This window comes from Phoca vitulina, unplaced genomic scaffold (genome assembly GCF_004348235.1).
Source record: "Phoca vitulina isolate PV1807 unplaced genomic scaffold, GSC_HSeal_1.0 scaffold111, whole genome shotgun sequence".
Classification (NCBI taxonomy): Eukaryota; Metazoa; Chordata; class Mammalia; order Carnivora; family Phocidae; genus Phoca; species Phoca vitulina.
Genome location: NW_022589814.1, coordinates 379,323 through 395,320, shown reverse-complemented (window position 1 = coordinate 395,320; position 15,998 = coordinate 379,323). Strand labels below are relative to the sequence as shown.

Here is a 15,998-nt window from a genome sequence, read left to right as displayed (position 1 = left end):
CTGTTGTCCTCCAACTATAACGTTACCTCAAAGAGAGCAGGGTCATTGCCTGCTTTGCTTCCTTTTCATCTATTCCCAACACATCAACCCTGCACACTGGAGGAACACAATAAATATTTGTTGAATGAATGGTAGAACCTTACAAATATGTTGGGTAAGTCATACTCCAAAATTCATTGGGACTAACAGCTTCAGAGTAAGTTATCAGGACATTTGAAAGCTTCCTTAGTAAATGAACCACATATCTTCAAGGGTTTGTTTTTTTTTTTTTTTTTTTCTCTTGCTAGAAACCTTCAAAGGCTAACTCTGAATGGAAATGCCATAGTAGCTCATCAGGACAAAAATTATTCTCTAGGCAGCACTGGATATCATCAGAGCTGAACTAGCACCCCATAGGTCTTGGGGCTGATCAAGCCAATTTCCCATTCTTCTATTAAACACACCCCCCAGTGTTTAAAACAATTCAAAATAACGTCCCTATTTTAATTACACTTAACTAGAGGCTGAGATTTACCAACCAATTGTGCTGTGCTAAATTTTAATTCTCATTTTTACAAGTAACGGAACTAAAATAATCTTACATGATTCCTAAATGAATAGGACAATGTACAGGTGATTATAGCCTAAGCTACAAATAAAAAGTCTCCACAAGGTACTGATTGATATATGTTTTGGTCAAGAAGCTGGCTCACAATCAGAAACCAAATAACACGTAGATATGGCTGCTTTTAGGATAAATCCAATGCCAATTTCTTGTTAATTATAAACTAAATCTGCTTTTTTCCCCTAGTTTTAAGCAAAGATTTCACCCTATACAAACAATCTGAAAACAAAAATAATACTCTTTATAAAAAAATAAAACAAAATACTTATGTAACTTTACCATAAGGATTATCTAGCTTGCCATATTGAAGTTTCCTGATCACGAAAGTCTCACTGCCTCATAAAGAGCTTTAGAATATCCCCACTCTTCAAATATAAAGCATGACCTTCAAAAATGCATTTAGAAATATTTCTCCTCCACAAATGCCCAAAGAATAACTAGATATTGCCACAAAATAGTTTCATTTAAATACATGTATAGTATCGTGTATTATGTATTTTTTTATTGAAGTATAGTTGACACAAAATGTTACATTAGTTTCAGGCAAACAACATAGTGTTTCCACAAGTCTATACATTATGCTATGCTCACCACAAGCACAGCTACCATCTGCCACCATACAACGCTATTACAATACCATTAACTATGTTCCCTAGGCTGTACCTTTTATCCTTGTAACTTATTACTTCCATAACTGGAAGCCTATACCTCCCATCCCCTTATCTACTTTATAGTTTATAAAACTTCAAGATAATCCACATGCAAAAGAATACAGCTGGACCCTTACCTCATACTATATACAAAAATTAACTCAAAATGGATCAAAGACCTCAATATTAAAGCTAAAACAATAAAACTCTTCAAAGAAGAGATGGGGTAAATCTTCTTTGTATTGGATTTGGCAGTGGTTTCTTAAATATAACACAGAAAGCACAAGCAGCAACAACAACAAAAAAATAGATAAATTGGGGCACCTGGGTGGCTCAGTCGTTAAGCGTCTGCCTTCGGCTCAGGTCATGATCTCAGGATCCTGGGATCCATCCCCGCATCGGGCTCCCTACTCAGTGGGAAGCCTGCTTCTCCCTCTCCCACTCCCCCTGCTTGTGTCCCCTCTCTTGCTGTGTCTCTGTCAAATAAATAAATAAAATCTTAAAAAAAAAATAGATAAGTTGGACTTCAAATTTCAAAATTTTTGTGCACCAAAAGACACTATCTACAACGTAAAAAAAAAAAAACAACTCTGAATGGAAGAAAATATTTGCAAATCATATGTCTGACCGGGGTCTAGTATTTAGAATATATTCTTTAAAAACTCCTTCAAGTCAGCATTAAAAAAAAATTTTTTTTAATGGGCAGAAGACTTAGTTCTCCAAAGAAGAAATTCAAATAGCCACAACCACATGAAAAGATGCTACACATCATTAGTCATTATAGAAAGACAAATAAAAACCACAATGAGATCCCATTTCACACCCACTTAGGATGGTCATAAAGCACACAAACAAACAAAAAACCCAGAAAGTAACAAATGTTGGTGAGGATGTGAAGAAACTGGAACCCTTGTACATTGCTGGTGGGAATGTGAAATGGTGCAGTCACTATGGAAAACAGTTTAGTGGTTCCTCAACAAGTTAAACAGAATTACCATATGACCCAATAATTCCACTTCTAGGTACATACCTGAAAGAACTGAAAACAGGTGCTCAAACAAAAACGTGTACACAAATATTCATACCAGCATTATTCACAAAAGCCAAAAGGTAGAAAGATCCCAAATGTCTATGAACTGATGAATAAATAAACAAAATGTAGTATATCCATACAAGGGAATATTATTCAATCATAAAAAAGGAATGCAATATAGGGGCACCTGGCTGGCTCAGTCGGAAGAGCATGCAACTCTTGATCTTGGGATTGTGAGTTTAAGACCCACCTTGGATGTAGAGATTACTAAATAAAATAAACTTCTAAAAAAAGGAATGAAATACTGATACATGCCACAATACTAGTGAACCTCAAAAACATGTGAAGTGAAAAAAGCCAGACAATAAGGTAATATAATGCATGATTTCATTTATATGAAATAGGCAAGTCCATAGAGAGGGCAGATTAGTGGTTGCCAGGGGCTGGGAGGAAAGGGGAACGGGAAGCGACAGTTTAATGAGTGCAGGGTTTCCTTTTGGGGTGATGAAAATGTTTTGGAACTGGATGTGCAAAATCATGAAGGTACTTAATGACACTGAATTGTACACTCTAAAATGGTACATTATGGGCGCCTGGGTGGCTCAGTTGGTTAAGCAACTGCCTTCGGCTCAGGTCATGATCCTGGAGTCCCGGGATGGAGTCCCGCATCGGGCTCCCTGCTCAGCGGGGAGTCTGCTTCTCCCTCTCCCGCTCCCCCCTCTTGTGCTCTCTCTCTCTCTCAAATAAATAAATAAAATCTTTAAAAAAATAAAAAAATAAAAAAAAATAAAAAATAAAATGGTACATTATGTTATATGAATTTTATCACAATAAAGTTACCAGGTAACAGAAAACAATCTTACTTCATTTCTGTTAATGAAAAAAAATACTATTTCCCTGAAGAAAGGGGAACTAAAGGCTCATTACTGCAGTAACTTAACCTCAACATTTTCTAAACCAAGTATCTCATGACAAGCTCTATGAAAACAATTTAAAATGGCATCAAATTCTACTCTTGAAGTTTTGGGGATTTCTGAATGAATGGTTTTATAGATGTCCTTTACAATCATCAAATATCTCCTAACAGTGCCATAAATTTTATGATCTCAAACAAAAAATGGGAAAAAACCCACCTCTCTGAAAGTATTCTGGGTTTTAGCCAAAAGAAATAATCAAGTATATCTGCAAATAGAACTGGTCTACTTATACTAAGAAGGGTTACTGAGAAAGGGTTTTTTTTTCTTACACACAATCCCCCCCCCAACAAACATATACACAAAAATTTAGACCTTCTGTTAATTTAAAGTAAATTATCTGACTAGAAATCTTATAATAATATAACAATTCTCATTTATTTCTGACTACTCTGGTTCTATGTAACCACTGGCTTTATCACTTACTGGCTAACTAATGTACACTTTAATGAAAAATTCCTGTATTTTATGGAAGAAAGTTAAAGTCCAAATTACAGAAATTTAACTCCTAAAACACTATAGAATAATTACATCAACAAATGTAGACTTGTGATATGAGAATCAACATTGGTCTAGAAGTCAAAATTCCAGGGTCCACCACTTAACTTACTAGGGCAGCTCTTATCTTTCTGGGCTTTATTTTCTCTCTTAAGTATAAAAAGGCAAATACCTTTCCTGCCTGCCTACCGACAGAAGTACGGTAATAAAAATATGTACAAGGTGTGATGGGACCACTGAAGAGGGGCACCTAATGTAGCTTGGTGGAGGATGCTGGGAAAAGGAAAAAAGCGGGGGGAGCAGGAAAGGCTTTTGGGAATAACTAATGACAGAGGTTAGTCTAAAAAGAATGAGCTCAAATTCAAAGGGAACGGAAGAGAGAGCATGGGGGGGGGGCAGGGGCATCAGAAGCAAAAGAGAGATGAACATCAAAAATCTGCTTGTGTTGTTCCCCTTCTTAAATAGTCAAAGGCTCCTAATTCTGCAGGGTAGTCCTTCACCCCAGCCTCAATCTAAGATTCCAGCCTTATCTCTTTCCACTCCCCAGATATACCAAGATTACACTTCCCAGCCTCAAAACTTGAACATCTAGTTCAAAATGGGGAGGCTACCTTGCCTGCCAAAATTGGTGCAACATTCCCAGGCTCTCATGTTGCTTTTATACTTCCACTCTACCACTTAATACACTAAGTATTCATCTTAATCTAAGAGAATATGAACATAGTATTAGCTTTTGTATTTAAACTCTGCGTAGCCAAAACAAGGATTACACTCTTTGCAACATCAAAGCAGAATAAAAGAAAAAGGGCATGGGAATGTTCTCAAATTTGCAACATTTCCAAGATAATAAGTATATGTCAGTAAAGTTTGTAAAAAGTAACCATGAAAAGTTACAAATCCATAAACTATTAATCTTGACCCAGAACAGAATGAGACCATCACAAGGCATCCTTACCAGAAGATAAGTAATGTATTCAGAGAACAAAATGTCCTAGTAATCTGCTATAATTTAAACTCACACCAAAAAAAAAGTGCCAATTTTCAAACAAGGTAAATTCAGAATGACCAAAAAAAAAATCACGTATAATTACTTTAGCATTCAAACTCAGCTTTGGTGCATTTTAGCTATCCTTTAATGCAGGGTATCCTTCCCTTAGGCTGCTGACTTTAAACAATTTTTAAACTCATCAATCTAAAGGTTAGAGACTGTCTAGAAGACACCTGCTGCTTTGTGTCATATACTGAGATCTCTTCAAAAGTTATCTTGGTATTACAACTTACTATAAATGAAAAACAGGTAACAATGCCTCCCCAAATTGGATGCAATCACTACTACACAGAAGATTTTCACAACTTATAGCCTATTATTCATATAATTGTTTTAGTCAAAGGTAATTCTTAAGAAGGAATAGCCATACCGCTCGCATCTGTTTTGAGGGTTCGATTTCATTTTAACAGGGTCTATCAACTCCCAAGAAAGGGAGATACACACGTGCAGGATTTCCACCCACAGCCCACTCCATAAATGTTTCACCACTCTTAACTAGTCCAACAAAACCTCTTTCAGTACAGTGAAGCCACCTCACCACTTTTATCCTAAACCATACCATTTCCTCCCCATCCCCAAGCTGTCAGTCACAGAAAACACCACCCGTTCCCAAATAACACCTCTCAATCTCCTTGAACCTAACCCACTTACACAACCACACAGCAATATTCTCTCACCCGATCCAGTCCTCTTGACTTTCACACATCAACTGAATCTCTATATTATATCCACTTTCCCCCACCCCATTACCCACTGAAACTCAACTTCCCACACCTGAAGCGATCTCCTCTTTCAGCAGCCTCAATCTCACTTAAATGATCACTCAGTCCTTTGTCAACCATCTCCCGCCTCCCCATGTATCCTCCTCACCTTCCTCATCCCCTAGTCTTCCATCAACTCCCAAAGTTGCCACCCCCAACAAAAACAGAAAAGACAAAAAACGCACCTTAAACCCAAACCTGCCCTTCTCCACTTCCCCCCTTAGAATTTTCCTCTCCGCCTGTTCGCTCAAACGGACAGCAGCTCCGACAACCCCGAAGACCCAAGCCCGGCCTCGTCCCATACCTCTTGGCGACAGCAATCACCCTGCCTCGGTCAAGCCGCCCCCCGCTAGGGCGCTTACTCCGAACAGACTCTTGGCCGCCGCTGCCTCCCTCCATTCATCCCCGGCCCATTCATCTCTCAGCCGGATCCCAGACACGCCCCCCGGCCTCCTCCCTCTCTCCCAGAGCCCCGGCCGGCCCGGGACCCTCACCAGATTAGAGGCTCTCACGGACAGACACTCGGACTCTTTTCGCTTCTCCCTCGCCCTCTTTCAAGCCTCCGCTCGCCCCTCGACGAGCCACACCGTAGAACACACACACATACACACACCGCCTCCTCCTCTATCGCCTCCTCGGATGCTTCTTACTCCCCTCCTCGATGTCTCGAGCTCCGCTCCGCGTTGTGTGCGCGTGCGCGCGCGAGCGTCTCCCGCGAGCCCACCGGGCCAGCTACAGCCGGTAGGTAAAGAGCGGGCGGGGTTAGGGGAGCGGGGTGCGAGCCCAAGCTCGCGCTCGCCCGGGAGCAGAACAGGCGCACGCGTACTCCAGCCAGGGAATTCTGGAGAGGAGAGGGGGGTGGAGGGGGGCGGGGAAGGGAGGGGAGGAAAGAAGAGGGGGAGGGGCGGAGAAAGCCGACGGAGCAGCCCCAACTCCGAACAGCCCCTATCGCTGCGAGGTGCCGAGTGGCTAGCCAACTAGAGCGTGCGCACTCCTCCCCCGCCCTCTTCAGCACAGCGGGAGAGAGGGATGCGCGTCGAGCAGGAGAAAGGCTTCTCTCCTTTCCAAAAAGACACGCGTGACACCTCCTGTGTGTTCAAAAGCTCTGTCTCCACGGCTGCTTTACCTTCTTCCCCTCCAAAAAAGAGAAGTCCAAGCACACACTACTTCCCAGCCACCCACCATCCACTCTGTTATCCGCAAGCCTCTAAATGCAGCAGCTCTGCCGAGATGTGGTACCCGCAGGCACCTTTTCACCCACCACCCCTAACTCCCTTTTTCCAACTCCCGTCTTTTCTCGCGAGACCCATACCTGCCGGCTTCGGGATTAGAAATCGAAGCACAGATTTACAAATACCGGTCTCCCGGTTACGTTGCGAGGGCAACGACCACGGCATGTCCCCCCCACCCCTCAGGACCGCAGTGCGCGCGCGCGGGGGCTGGGCAACAACGAAAGTGGGGATGGGAAAGGGAAGCTATGAAAACGGATTTTTGACGGCATGTAACCGCTAGGCCTGGGCACGTGCCTTGCGCCTCGCAGGCGGGTGCGGTGTACCCTGGGAATTGTAGTTTTTGTTCTCATCTCCAGTCCCATTCCCATCCTCAGCCTTATTTAGGCCTCTGGCCGGGAGGGAAATTACCGACGCCATTTTGCTGGGAACAATGGCCTTCGGCCTAGGCAGTGACGGGTGGGGGAGGGAGTAATGTTTTAAGGGTTCAGTTAACCTCCCCTGGCCCCTCGGTGCCATAGCAACCCCTTCAGAAACCTAGCCCCGCCCCCTCTCTGCTCTGCTGGGCTCCCAGACTGCGCGCATGCGGAAAGGCCACCTCCCTCTTCGGCAGGCTCTCACCATCTCCTACCGCTCACCTCCCTTCTCCTTTAGTTGGTAGTGAATGCTACCTCCTTCAGGCTTTCACTACATGTTAACCTCAGCGCAGCGGCTTTATTTAAGAACTGCTTCCTGCATTGTATCATGCACTGTACAGAATCGTTTCTGTCATTCTCGCATGAATAATCCTGGCTCCATAGAGGAGGAAACTGAGGCTCAGGAGGGGAAAACAGACATGACTTGCTCAAGTTCACATAACTAAGTATGAAGGAGTCAGAACTTGAACCCAAGTGTGCTCACTCTAGAGCCCATGCATTTTTCAATCCCCCAGGCTGCATTTGGTATCTGAGCCACTGAATGAAAGCTCCTAACGGGCAGGATTTCTTTCAAATGCCCCTCAAGCTTTAGCAGGATGCCTTGAGGGTAGGAGGCTGTGTGGAAAACGCCAGGCTAATATTTATAACTGCCCAGCCTCAGGGCCCTATTACAGAGTTCTATCAATCTTCTCTCTCCACTTCTTTTTTCTTTTCCTACCATAGCGCTCACAACCTCAGCCTTTTCAGCTCTTTAAAAAAACATCAATAAAGTTAAATATGAGGTTTCCAGAGTCCAAATGGAGTGGAACGGTGAGAGGCCATGTAGCCCTGTTTGTTGTCTTTACATCTTTCCTCTTGAAAGCCACTTATTGATCCCAGGATTGCCAGAACATGTAAGAAAACCAGACTATGCCCTTAATAGATTCAAATCCCCATCTTCCACTTTTGACAATGGAAAGAGACTCTAAAGGAATGAAATTCGGGGCTAGGAGGTCCAACAATTTCACCTGTGGAGATCCTGGCAAAATTTGGAAGAGTAAGGTGTGATTTCTCCAAATAGGGCCACCACCCTACCTTAAAAGGTCTCTGTGTTCCAAATTAGCTGTAGAATGAATGGAGTCTCCTAAACTCCTTTCCTCACTGCCCCTAAGATAGTCCCTTTTCCCTGTTGAACTGTTGACTACTATGGAGAAAACAGGAAACAGCCAACCACCAAAGGGCAGTTTCAAAGGTTACCAAGTTATTACAAGTCTTTGTATCCCCTGACTCCCACTGAGATGGTAACTAGAAACTTGTGCCCACCATTTTCTTTAATTGAACCACAATTTTTATTTCTCAGTGTTACCGTACTCCCACCATCACTACACGCATCCACCTTTAGGAAAATCAACAGGTACCTCCCTCAGTTGTGGCCCTGCTCTTCTTCCTTAGTCTCTGAGCAGTGCCATGATGTAATCAATACAGAGCAATACCTGGAAATGTTAGCCCTTCAACCTGCTCAGATATGAACCCTTCTGAGAAGTCCCTCTTTGGCAGTCAAACATTTGCTAAATAAATGTAAAGTAGTGTGACTTTTACAAACTTCAGAAATTAGAAAATCAGTCTGTTCCCCATTCAAGCACAGGCTCTTCTCAATTTAGACCTTTTATTGACACACATGCTCTTCTATTTGAAGCAACCTGTCCATAACTCAGAACAAATGCCACTCACTATAGGCAGAAAGGGGAATTGGAATTATAGCTAGTCAACAATGTATGGCAGGGAATATTCCTTTCTAACCCACTGGTTTGCACTGACTCTCAGGTTGCATTTGTGAGGTTTCTATTCATCAAATAGAAAATTTGATTTATATTAACTACTTGTAATTTGGCTTTACATTATTCTAGGAAAACATTCTTCCAGTAATCTAGTTCATCTTATGTGAAGGCTCTGGTGCCAAGGAATTACAAAAGCTTTTGCTGGAACCATTTTTAGACCCCAGCATCCCACAGGGCTGGGGCTGGGGGTTATTTTCATAGCCCTACTAGATGTTGATCTCCTCCCTACCACACAGAAGTTAACTCCTTCAATTAACAAGATGGAACAAAGATGAACCTCAAAGCTGACAGTTATCCGACTGCTACAACCATAGGTAGAGTTGTGACTGTTTCTGAAACTCAATTTCTGACCCTGAGCCCTCCTCTTACCAGGTTATTGGGAAAACAATATAAGTCATTCTTAATGTACTTTTCTCTCATCCCAGGTGATGCCACAGTTCGGGATCTTATGCAGTACCCAGGCATGGGGGTGGAGTAAAGTTATATATTTCCAAGTCCTTAGGGCCTGTCAGTTACTGCTCAGCCCTCTGCCCACATGGGTCCTTTCAGGTGCTATAGTTTTCTCCAATGTTTCTGCCGTACTTGGAGCACAGAACTCATTGTCAAGGTCACCTGTTGGTCCATCTACCTAGACATTCCACACAGCCCTTCCTCTCTTGAGTCTTCCAGCCAACCAAATGTTGCTCCTGGCAGTTTGTGCGGGTTGACCTCCCAAAGAGCTCTCTTTGCCCCCCACCCCCACCCCAAGCACCAAGGAGAGGGGAGTGAGGAAGAGAAGAATCTTTTTTTTAGCCTTATACAAATCTTTCCTCCTTCTAGTTTTCTGGCCCAGATACTTTGTCTTTGCCTCTGGACATTAATCCCCCTTCCCTAGGGCTTCCACTTTTGGAACACAAAAGCTAGAGAGACTGACAGAGTATTTGGTTTCCTGCCTCACCACCTCCTGCCCCTGAGATATACCACAAAGCTGACTACTTTTTCAGGGGGAGGGGTTAGAGAAAATGGAGAGAAATACAGGAAAGAAAAAAATCCATTTATGTCTCAAAATATTGCAGCCACATTCTCCCTCTATTAAATCTTAGCACCTAGGGCAAAGAAAATTTACTTCTCTTACTGAAAGGATACAAAAACACAGATTCAAAGGGGTACATGCACCCCGATGTTTATAGCAGCATTATCAACAATGGCCAAACTATGGAAAGAGCCCAAGTGTCCATCTACTGATGAACAGATAAAGAAGATGTGGTGTATATATATATACACAATGGAATATTACTCAGCCGTCAGAAAGAATGAAATCTTGCCATTTGCAATGATGTGCATGGAGCTAGAGTGTATTATGCTAATCAAAATAAGCCAGTCAGAGAAAGACAAATACCATATGATTTTACTCATATGTGGAATTTAGGAAACAAAACAGATGAACATATGGGAAGTGGGGGAAAAAAGAAAAAGAGAGAGAGAGGAAAGCAACCCATAGGAGACACTTTAATGATAGAGAACAAACTGAGGGTTGCTGAAGAGGAGGTGGGCAGGGGATGGGCTAAATGGGTGATGGGTATTAAGGAGGGCACTTGTTATGATAAGCCCTGGGTGTCATATGTAAGTGATGGATCACTAAATTCTACTCCTGAAACCAATATTACACTATATGTTAACTACCTAGAATTTAAGTAAAAATTTGAAAGGAAGAAAAAAAGAAAATTTACTTCTCATCCAGATGCCCTCTGCTCAAGACAGTAATTCCCAGGACTTGGATGCCTGGGTGATCTTTTCTCCAGGCAAGCCTTGGTACTGGGGAATTTCTTACCTGAATCAACTAGGGTCTGTTAATGTCATCCCAGGACGCTCTCTCCTTCCAGCAGAAGTTGAGTGTCCCCTGAGTAAGAACAAACATCACCTAGCTCAGAAATGAGCAGCTATCTCCACCTTTCAGATTAAACAGTACAATTTCTGGAGATTTACTATGGAGTCTGATCTCCTCTTCCTAGACAGTCTTTCCTCATGTGCCCCAGGCCAGATATCAGGTAGGGGGGCAAATTTAAGGTAAATACATTTGCCTTGACCACTTAGCCTAAAAAAAGAGGAAACCTACATCATTTCTCTAAATCTGGAATCTTAATTCTTCTGGAATCTTAATTCTTCTGCTAAGTCCCCATGTGGATAGGATACAGAGGGGTGCTGAAACAGCCCTTTCTCTCTCCAGAAGAAGATCAATTCTTTTAGAAATGTGCAGTCTAGGGGCACCTGGGTGGCACAGTCAGTTAGGGGTCTGACTCTTGGTTTTAGCTCAGGTCATGATCTCGGGGTCATGAGATCAAGCCCCATGTTGGGCTCCACGCTCAGCGTGGAGTCTGCTTGGGATTCTCTCTCCCTCTCCTTCTGCCCCTCCTGCTCATTCTCTCTCTCCAAAATAAGTAAATAATTTTTTTTTTTTTTAGAGAAATGTATAGTCTAACATAGTATACTTTTCTGGGAATCAGAGAATTCAATTTTCTGAGCTAACTAACAAGTCTGCATTTGCCTGCCTGCCTTTCCTTCCTCTCTCCTTCCCTCCCTTCACCTTCCCTTCCATGGACCCCTCTATATCTGTTCCAACATTCTGTAATAGTCTTTTAAAACAGTCCTGTTACAAATCCTTCATGTAGCAGAAACAAATGAAGTCTACCCCTAATACCACCACTACCACTACTACCACTACTACTACTAGTAATAATAATAACAAAATAATATTTACTACGTGCTTTATACAAACCCATTGAATCCTATGGGGTAAGTGCCATTATTAACACCATTTTTCAAATTGTTAATCCAAATCACAAAGAAGTTAAATAACTTGCCAGGGTAACACAGCAAGTAAATGGCACAGCTAGATTAGAACCCAGTTAGTTTAGTTCAGAGTCCATGCTCTCAATCATTTTGTTGTATCTTTCTAAAATTACATTTAACTTTAGACTCCAAGCTCCCTTTTCTATGGGGCTGGTAAAATAACCTCAATTCTTTTTTATTTTCATTTTTATTTTGGTTCCTTTTATTCATTTTATTTGTTTTTCATCATGATAAGTGTACTCTTTAATACCCATTCCCTATTTCCCCATCCACCCACCCACCTCCCCACTGGTAACCATCAGCTTGTTCTCTATAGTTAAGAGTCTGTTTCTTGGTCTGTCTCTCCCTCTCTTTTTTTCCTTTGCTTGTTTCTTTTGTTTCTTAAATTCCACATACAAGTGAAATCACATGGTATTTGTCTTTCTCTGACTGACTTATTCATTTAGCATTATATTCTCTAGCTTTATCCATGGTGTTGCAAATGGCAAGATTTCATTCTTTCTATGGCTGAGTAATATTACATTATATATATATATATATATATATATATATATATATATATATATACCACATCTTCTTTATTCATTCATCAATCGATGGACACTTGGGCTGCTTCCATAGTTTGGCTATTGTAAAAAATGCTGCAATAAACATAGGGGTGCATGTATCTTTGAATTACTGTTTTTGTATTTTGGGGGTAAATACCCAGTTGTGTGACTCCTGGATCATAAGGTAGTTCTATTTTTAATATTTTAAGGACCCTCCATACTGGTTTTTTTCCACAGTGGCTGCACCAATTTGTATTCCCACCAACAGTACAAGAGGGTTCCTTTTTCTCCACATCCTCACCAATACTTGTTGTTTCTTGTGTTTTTTTATTTTACCCATTCTGACAGGTGTGAGGTGATATCTCATTGTGGTTTTGATTTGCATTTCCCTGATGATGAGTGGTATTGATCATCTTTTCATGTGTTTTTTGGGCATCTTTATGTCTTCTTTGGAGAAATGTCTGTTCATGTCTTCTGCCCATTTCAAATTGGATTATTTGTTTTTTGGGTGTTGAGTTATATCAGTTCTTTATATATTTTGGATACTAACTCTTTATCACATGTGTCATTTGCAAATATTTTCTCCCATTCAATAGGTTGTCTTTTCGTTTTATTGATTGTTTCCTTCACCATGTGACTTAACCTCAATTCTTCTTGATATTTCTCCACCCTAGGCTTATGCCACAGTTCTGGGCTATTACACAGTGCTAAGACCTGGGAACAGAAGTCCGTCAAGTGCTTGGCCATCAAGCAACACAGCTTAGCAGTCAGAGGTCCATTACCTCTGCCCACAGTGTTCCTTTACTATCTGGCAGGTCCTTGTTACATTGGGATCCTGCCAGTGGCTTGGGAATTTTTGTTAAGGCTGCATAGAACAGCCCCTGTTTTCTCAAGTGTTCCTGTCTATCCAGAGATGGTGCCAGGAAGCATGGGTCCCCCTACCAGGACCCATGGGTCTCCCTAATAGCATTACGTTATCCCCAGCCCTAAGGACAGGAAGTGCTAGAATCTCTCTCTAAGCTGGATAAAATCCTTTGCCCTTCATATTTTCTGACCAAGACACTTTGTCTTTGCCCCTAATCTCCTCCCCTAAGGACCTGGGCTTTTGAAACACAAAAACAAAGAGATTGGCAAGTGAAATCTGCTTTTTGTCCTTCCACATTCCCTTCCCCTGAGGCAATAAAACCTGGGTATGGGGGAAAAGGGTGTGAGAGGAAGATACAGAAATTGAAAGCAGTAACTACAGAAACATTAAAATATCTGTTTCAGATATGTTATTTGCAAATATATTCTCCCATTCTGTAGGATGACTTTTAGTTTTGTTGATTGTTTCCTTCAGTGTGCAGAAGCTTTTTATTTTGATGGAGTCCCAATAGTTTATTTTTGCTTTCGGTTCCCTTGCCTCAGGAGACATAGCTAGAACGAAGTTACTAGGGCCTATGTCAAAGACATTACTGCCTATGTTCTCTTGTAGGGTTTTTGTGGTTTCAGGTCTCACATTGAGGTCCTTAATCCATTTTGAGTTTATTTTTATTTATGGTGTAAGAAAGTGGTCCAGTTTCATTATTTTGTGTGTAGTTGTCCAGTTTTCCCAATACCAATTGTTGAAGAGACTTTTTCCCATTTCATATTCTTGCCTCCTTTGTTGAAGACTAATTGACCATATAATTGTGGGTTTATTTCTGGGCTCTGTGCTGTTCAATTGATCTATGTGTCTATTTTTGTACCAGTACCATACTGTTTTGATTACTACAGCTTTATAGTGTATCTTGAAATCTGGGATTCGGATACCTCCAGCTTTGCTTTTCTTTCTCAAGATTGCCTTGGCTATTGGGGGTCTTTTGTGGTTCCATACAAATTTGAGGCTTGTTTGTTCTAGTTCTGTAAAAAATGCTGTTGTTGTTTTGATAGTGATTGCATTAAATCTGTAGATTGCTTTGGGTAGTATGGACATTTTAACAATATTGGTTCTTCCAATCCATGAGCATGGAATATTTTTCCATTTCTTTGTGTCCTCTTCAATTTCTTTCATCAGTGTTTTATAGTTTTCAGAGTACAGGTCTCTCATCTCTTTGGTTAGGTTTAATCCTAGCTATTTTATTATTTTTTGGTGCAATTGTAAATGGGTTAGTATCCAAAATATATAAAGAATTTATAAAACTCAATGCCAAAAAAACCTCAACACCCAAAAACCAAATAATCCAATAAAAATGGGCAGAATACATGAACAGACATTTCCCCAAAGAAGACATACAGGTGGCCAACAGACACATGAGAAGATAATCATCATCACTTACCATCAAGGAAATACAAATCAAAATGACAATGAGATATCACCTCACACCTGTCAGAATGGGTAAAATCAAAAATACAAGAAATAAAAAGTATTGGTGAGGATGTGGAGAAAAAGGAATACTCATGCACTGTTGGTGGGAATGCAAACTGGTGTGGCCACTGTGGAAAACAGTATGGAAGGTCCTCAAAAAATTAAAAATAGAACTACCCTACAATCCAGCAATCACACTACAAAAACACTAATTCAAAGGGATACATGCACCCTTATGTTTGTTTGTTTGTTTATTTTACAGAGAGAGAGACAGAGACAGAACATGAGCAGGGGGTAGGAGGCAGAGGGAGAGGGAGAAGCAGATGCCCTCCTGAGCAGGGAACCTGACATGGGGCTCAATCCCAGGACCCTGAGATCATGACCTGAGCCGAAGGCAGACGCCTAACAGACTGAACCCCCCAGGCACCCCCACCCTTATGTTTACTGCAGCATTTTTTACAATAGCCAAAATATGGAAGCAGCTTAAGTGTCCATTAATTGATGAATGGATAAAGAAGACATGGTATAAATATACAATGGAATATTATTCAGCCATTAAAAAGAATGAAATCTTGCCATTTGCAACAACATGGATAAAGCTAGAGAGTATGATGCTAAGCAAAATAAGCCAGTTAGAGAAAGACAAATACCATATGATTACACTCATATGTGTAATGTAAGAAACCAACAAACGAGTGAAGGGGAAAATAAGAGAAAGAGAGAGAGAAACAAATCAAGAAACAGACTCTTAATTATAGAGAACCAACTGATCGTTACCAGAGGGGAAGGGGGTGGGGGCATGGGTTAAATAGGTGATGGGGATTAAAGAGTGCAATAGTCGTGATAAGCACTGAGTGATGTATAGAAGTGTTGAGTCACTGTATTATACACCTGAAACTAATATAGCAGTGTACATTAATGAATTAAAATAAAAACTTAAAAAAAGTAAAAATAAAGTATCTGTTTCAATTCTGTGCAAAAAGGATAGTTTATTTAATAATCGGTGCTTTCAAAATTGATCATCCAACTAGAAGAAAACAAAAATCTCTACCTTATGCCATATACAAAAATAAATTCCAGATGAATGTCTATTTACCTGCTTCCATCCATTGCTGATAGAAGTAGGACTCACACTACCTTTTTTTTTTTTTTTTTTTTTTTTTTTTAGATTTTATTTATTTATTTGAGACAGAGAGAATGAGAGAGAGAGCACATGAGAAGGGGGAGGGTCAGAGGGAGAAGCAGGCTCCCTGCCGAGCAGGGAG

At 41.1% G+C, this 15,998-nt stretch overlaps 1 protein-coding gene across 10 annotated transcripts in view; it reads right to left on the bottom strand.

Annotated features, from left to right (window-relative positions):
* Positions 1-7,006, bottom strand: part of WNK3 (WNK lysine deficient protein kinase 3) — a 168,817-nt gene extending 161,811 nt beyond the window's left edge. For 3 of the 10 annotated variants that reach the window (XM_032398174.1, XM_032398170.1, XM_032398177.1), the window contains exon 1: positions 6,063-6,144. The gene's annotated coding sequence lies outside the window, so the exon portion shown is untranslated. Of the gene's footprint in view, positions 1-1,578; positions 1,594-6,062; positions 6,145-6,181; positions 6,369-6,750; positions 6,815-6,880 lie in introns of those variants that run through there. The other 7 variants (XM_032398172.1, XM_032398175.1, XM_032398176.1 and 4 more) reach the window with 6 other exon arrangements.
* Between the last annotated feature and the right edge of the window lie 8,992 nt (positions 7,007-15,998).